This window comes from Sapajus apella, unplaced genomic scaffold (assembly GCF_009761245.1).
Source record: "Sapajus apella isolate SASKATOON/1434 unplaced genomic scaffold, GSC_monkey_1.0 scaffold28, whole genome shotgun sequence".
NCBI classification, from domain to species: domain Eukaryota; kingdom Metazoa; phylum Chordata; class Mammalia; order Primates; family Cebidae; genus Sapajus; species Sapajus apella.
Window position 1 is genome coordinate 2,858,446 of NW_022436968.1, and position 7,201 is coordinate 2,865,646.

A 7,201-nucleotide genomic window follows, 5' to 3' on the forward strand; every position below is an offset into this window, starting at 1 on the left:
CTCTTTTAGGAAGAGTAAGTTAAGCCACATGCTATGCACTACTTATTTCATTCTAAGAGCATTCTACAAATTTTTTACATACATGAGGAAAACATCCAGAGACATTTGACCATCCACTGAGATAACCTAACTAGCAAATGGCAGAAACTAAATTGAATTCGGATTTTCTAATACAAAATCTCATGCTCTTCTTCCTACCTATGTCATGTAAAAATAATTTCATCAGCATGCCTTTATTTTTGTATTTCTTGAATATGTGAAATGATAAATTCCAGGTGTTCAGAGTGGTTACAGAATTAAGGATGTAATAGGATAATCTGTCTCATTTGAAAGACTTTTTTTTTTTTTTCTGTATCACAGAAATAACAAATTCTAGTCTTCCTGCTTGAAAGGATAATGAAAGAATCTATCAGTTGTTGCTGAAATGCAAAGTGCTATGTTTGATTATTGCTCTGGACACTCCAAAGTCTCATGCGGTGATATATTTATGGAGATAATCTGTATCAAAATATAACAGCAGAAGAACTCTTTCTTGAGGCTTTTTGAATTACAAATTTTCTAGAGCTGAAGTAAAAAAAAGTGCGTCTGTGAATCAGTCTACAAAATGCCCTTACCAAGCTGTCATATTTTAGAAGTATCTCTATATTCAAACCATTGCACTCTGTCTGTTTAATTGCAAGATAGATCAAGAAGAAAAAAATTAAATGAGCAAAATGACAAATTGGTGTTCAAATTCATTTTTAACTCACGATAAGGTTTGGATCTGTGCCCTAAAACATCTGCTAAGCTTCCTAATGTCATTGATTTTACTAGTTAGATAGCACTATTTACTGTCAGAACGTAGCAGGTGTAGCAAGTGAAGTAACAATTTTATTAAACAGCATTTACAGCAAAGAAACCGCTGTTTCTGGATACTTTGAGTGTATCTTACAGGGCAAACAAAGGTGATGGATGACAGTGTGTTCATTGTCCACTCTAGGTGAGCATGTAATGGTGTGTGCAGAGAGCTGACACCTCCATTTGTTTTCCTAATGCATTTGAAATTTCTAAATTTTCTTTCATATACCTTTGTCGAATAAATAAAGGGAAAGGTAGAATGACTAAATCAATGCCTTTAGAAGCTATACATTTTACTATGGTTTACTTAATCTCTCCCTCTTTTAAAACGATTCTGCCTAATGATAATGTTTAAATGATTAATAAAAGAAATTGGTATTTCATTCTTGATAAACTCTCCAGTTTATATGAAAATAAGTGTAATGAAGTTCTTCAATGTAGTACCTTTGTTTGACTTTTATTGACAACAAATTCATGCCTTTATCACTTTTCATGATTTTATTGAAAATTCTCCTTCTCCGATCTGGTTTTCTACCTCCAGATATTTTTCCTGCAATCCAACCAATGCATGTGATCAGACTAATAATCCTAAAACACAGTTATGGTCCTGTCACCTTCCTATTAATACAGCTTCAACAACTACCATATGCTAAAATAAAATTCAAGTTCCACAGCTTGACATTCATAAGCCTCTTTGTAACATAAAATGCCCTATCAGTGATAACTTCAATTTCTCCCTTCGCTATCCCTAGTCCCTTGTCAAACGGTACTCCTCAAGTCTTTAAGACTATCTTCATATTTATTTTTCCCACAATGCCCTATTTCATAATCTGACTCAATGTTACTTTTGTACATAGTTAGATACAGTTAGAAGTGGCCTTTTATGTTTTCTGAAAGCTCAAATCTTATTTCAAATATATTCTCATCTACTTAGGCAATGGCCATTCTACTTCCTTACTTTGTACTATGTCTGTGCACATACACTCACTCACACACACACACACACACACACACAATATTAAAATATCCCTGTGGTCAGGCAACTAATTCACTAACTTTTTTCTCTCTCCTCTCAAATCTCCCCTCTTTATAGATATGATTTTATTCATTCTACACAATAAACTCATGTGGTAGATAATATTGTCATGCTTATTTTCTATATAAGTAACTAAAGCTGATTAATGTCAAGGAATTTGCAGCTAGTTGGTGACATTGTCCAGATTCAAACTCAGGCAACCTAACCACATACACTCTTTTAATTACTAGATGATACTGTTTTTTAATAAACAAGGGAACTGTGTTGTAGTTGCAAGCACAATCCACAATTAACTCGTCTTTATGACTGTTCTGTGTGTGATCAAAACAAAAAGCAGACAATGAAAGAATACAGAAAAATATATTGAAAGAGGATAATAGAGTGTCCTTCAACCTGATTGAAGCACCGATATAGGGCAATTATATATTAGGATTTATCTATCACTGCGATTTTGTCTATAACATGTTATAATTTGAAAAAAAAATGTATGTTGTAAGTCACGTTGCCATGTATTCCAATATTAACTTCATTTTAAGTTCCACAGGTATTTACTGAGTAACTACTAGGTAGGCACTGTGCTAAGCTCTGCAAATATAAATATAATTGAGACACAGACTGTGATTTGGGGGTATTTGCTAAGTAAACACACCAACAAAAAATTATACAAAGCTAAGTTAACAATAGGCACATAAAGCTAAAGTAAATAGACGGGATATCTCAATTAAACTTGAGATTCAGGGAAGGTTTTCCTATAGATATAAAAATTAAACTGCAAACTGGAGAATGAGAAGGGGCTAGTGACATGAAGGCTGTTTAGAAGGACATTCTAAAGAAGAAATGTACGAGAGTGCATAGAAGCACAGCACAGTTGTTTGAGTAATTACAAATAGTAAAGTGCAAATTGAGGTGAGGTAAGAAAAACTAAAAGAAGAGCTGAGCTTGAAGTAACTTTAGACTTTCAGGCTATTCTAAGTGGCTTAAGAGGACTCTGTAGGCAATAAGGTAGTAAGATTTGTTTAAACTTTAAATGAAGGAATTGATGTTGCTGTATCTGAATTTTAAATAAACTAATGGCTAAATGGAAAACATGTTAAAGATGAGCATGACTCTATCAGAATGACCAGTTGTGACAATATTGCCACAAAAAAGCAAGAGAACACATGCTGTTAATTGATGAGATGACAAAATAAGCAGATATTTGAAAAAACAAGTAGGAAGTAAAAACTGTCAGAGCCTAGTAATTGATTTGAGAAGGTAATAATAGCATAATTTCCAGGCTTCAAATCCATTTGATTTGATAATGACAACTATACAAAACTATAAATTAATTTTTAAAAAATCCACAAGGTTGAGGAGGGTGAGATAGAGCGATAGATGAGGAGCTCAGTATGAAATAGGGCGGAGTTGAAGAGCCCACAGGACACAAGAATAATTGGAAGTTAAATGCACAATCTGTAGCTCCAGAGTTATCCAGGTGTAGAAAATTAGAGTTGGGCCAATTAGTGGAAAGATGGTTCAAATGCTGAGAGATGAAATCACCCAAGGAAGTATATGTGGAGAGAAAAGAGTTAATGATTTATGGAAGGCACCAACGCTTTTGAGACAAATGAGAAACTCAAGTATTACACTAAGAATAAACAGGGGTGAGCAAATCATGTCCAGGTGAAGAAACAAAAATAAATAAATAAAGACAAAAGAGACACTCATTTTGCAATATAGTTTATATTTACGCCAAGTTTTGTTTGTTTGTTTGTTTGTTTAATGTTTATTAGATTTGTCCAGAAAGAGGCCATCTGTGTCTTTGTCAAGAGCAGTTTCTTGTGAAATGATGTGCCTGAGGCATATCATAATGAAAAGTGATTGGTACTGTGGAAGTAGAAACCAGGACCGTTCACATCTCTTTGAAGAAGCTCAGCTGAGAGGGGAAGGAAACACAGTGGTATTTAGAGGGAGATGGTAGATTGCTAATATATATCAATTTATTTACTGTAGTGAGGGGCACTTATATTTATACTCCTAGGTAAAAGTAAAGGAAACATAGAAATGGGAAGATATTAGAGAGGAAGGGAAACAATCTGTATGACAAATATAACCTTATAATTATTATTAAAAGTGTGTTTGTGTGCATGCGTGTGTAGATACTTACATATCTAATCTTTTGTGGATTCATATTTTTATGTGTGCACATTCATGCCTGTATGTATTTGTGTGCATAGATACATGAATCTTTTACTCTGTGAATACATAGAAATAGCCCAGAAAGACGCATGACACATTGTTTAGAGCTCTAATCATTGTAGCTAAAGACTGGAAACAATTTTGGTGGAATATTTAACATTTTCTCCCTTTCTTGTTTTCTATGTTTATAGTAAAAACAAACTACAAATCCAAAAATAAAAAAAATAAGCCTTTGTGAATTAAAAGAGAAAAAAAAAACCTCTGGATTAAAAAAAAAAATTCAGAAATATAGGCCTCAGTCCAGGGTGCTCTTTATTTAATGAAATGGGTCCTAACAACTGTCTCTAAAAAGTGCTACATAGGTTATGCATGGTCAGGGGTGGGAGAACACCACTGTTCATTTAGACAAATGGACACAGATCCAGAAAGAAGGAATAATTTGAATGTAATAATTATGTGGCAGCTTTGGATTAGTGGAGAAAATAAAAATTTCAAAAATATTATAACTGCCTTCTTTACCTATGGTGAAATTCATCATAAATGGATGCATCAGTCATTGAATGAATTAATGAATGATGGTACAAGTAATATTTTCTTAAGGCATGCCATTATGCTTTTAGGTATTGCATTTCCATTGCTGTTAGAAGCCATGAATAACTAGCCAGGAAGACAGGTCTATTAAGATGACTCTTAAAGCAGCACATGCTTGACATTTTAGAGCATAAAACAGCAATGTTAATGTTGGCCTAAAATGAGTCTTTTAAGATTGGAATGAAGAAGTGTTCTTGGGTATTGAGTTATGTGCAAAATTGTATCTCAGAATCATACTCTATTCATTCTGAAAAGAGTGTGTGTGTCTGTGTGTGGGGGGTCGGGGTGGGGGGGACCAAGATTTAAAAAAGCAAACTTTTCTAGAGAAATTATAGTGTTGAATATTGTAGCTCGGATGGCAGATAGTAACTAGCAACTCTTACTACTGCCTTTAGGGGCTAACTTGCTTCATTTGGTTTGTCCACGAGGAAGTCAGTATCTTTGAATATCTTACAGTACATGCGTTCACAGTTGCTCTTGCTTTTAAGATAGTTTTCTAGCCCTGCAACTGTAACTCAGAGCTGATAGAAATTTATTGATTTATATTAAAAATTAACTCCTTCTAAATGGTCTAAGTAACATTATGTATTAAGAAGAATATAGAAGAGACCACTGAGATTTTAATCTCCTTTTTAGCAGTTAATATTACTGGTATAGATCTTTCTCCATTTTTGTGTCCATTACTATATTTGGATACATCTGGCTTTATTCATCCTATTTTATACACATAATTCAGGCTGCCTTTGCATTTGACATAATGACAGCATTAACATTATGGTTATAATCATAGAAAACATTTATGATTTTAAGTGTGATTTTATTACAAAAGCATATTCAAAAATAGATCCACAATTTGAGAAAAGAGAAAGAACTTTCAAAATAACAAAAAAGCCTTCTCAGTTTAGTTTGCAAAGTTAGCTTTAGGTTTTAGTTCCCAGTAAATAATTCAACTCCTGTTAAACAAAGTATCATTTAAACCGCAGAAAAGAGCAACATATCAAAGACACAAATACGAATAGTGTAAATCACAAACTACAAAATCACCTTGGAACCAATGAAGAGCAAGAGTGATTCTTTATTCAATGTTAACAAAAAGAGCAAAGAAAATATCAGCCCCACTGATCCCTGGATGAATGCCATACATTCAACATATTGCCAACTCTCTTATAGGCTAATAGCTCTGTTATCCTAGCATACAAATTAGCAGTAATTATCTAACTGTAGTTCATAAAAGTCTTAAAATGAGAATGTTAAATTACTAGGTGTCATTAGACCCTTTTCAACATATTTATTACATTTTTTGTAACTAGACACAAATGAAGAAGGCAATGTTTAAGAATGTTTTTAAATTTTCAAAGATTTCAGGAATAATACCATTTTTAAGATTTTTATATTACATTGTAGACTTCTAATCAAAACAGTGGATTTTTCCAAGCCTCATTAAAATGATAGGTAATCCTCAATGGCGAATAAACCACAATTTCAACATGTATACATATTTATTATACTTTATAATTAAATAATAGATTTACTCTCTACTAATATGGATTAATAATTTCCTTTATTAAAAAGAATACAGAAATTATATTTACACACTGAATAAACATGTAAATAATTTGCTTAGATTTTACTCCTCAAAATTACTAACTAGAATTATTACAGTATTTCTCTTTGGATCTGTCTTCCCCAAATCTCTTTCTACAAGACACCTGACCTCAACACTGTATTTTTAAATCTTAGTTGAAGAAAGAGAAAAAAAAAATCCCCTTGAAACATAAAAGCCATTTTAGAGGCAGCAGGAGTCTGGCATTATTGAAGGTCATACTGTCACTGATATAAGTTTCTATTTCCTTTTAAAAATGATAATCAATGTCTTGAATAAAGTGATTTTTTAAAAATAGAAAGTAACAAGGTACCTACATTTTCAATTTGACTCCTGCAATTCTAATTTGATCAACGGGAAAGAGGGAACTAGACTTTTTTTCTTACATGATTTGGCACAAATCTCTTTACCTATCAATAAACCTAGACTAGGAAAAGTGTGTATGTGTGTTTGTGGTGTGTGTGTGTGTGTGTGTGTGTGTGTGCATGTATGTGTGTGTGTGTTCAGTTATGTTATTCTTACAGAATGGTGCAAACTCATGAGACGTGCTTGCAGTCATGTTTTTGATGGTTGTATTCTGATAATGGATGACAGGACTTAATGCGAGAGCCAGTAAACATTGTTGACCTAATAACAACCCCAACTGTCATTACTTTAGGGCAAGAGTCCTGCAGGGGTAGACACCCAGTGATCAGTAGACACTGCAGGGGAGATTAGATTAAGGTGGGATCAATAGAACAATTCTGTCCCACAAATTTTATTGTTATCCCTCCACCAGCTGAGCTGAAATGTAGAATCTGATTGATTCATTAGATTACTGTGTACTAAAACACAGATCACTAGACAGAGTTTGCAATGCATACAGAAGGCGTTAACCTTAATCGCTTTAACCACCTAAGCAAATTCCATGGGTCTTACTCACAGCTTCCTTTAGCTTCAAGATTTGTTCAATGTAA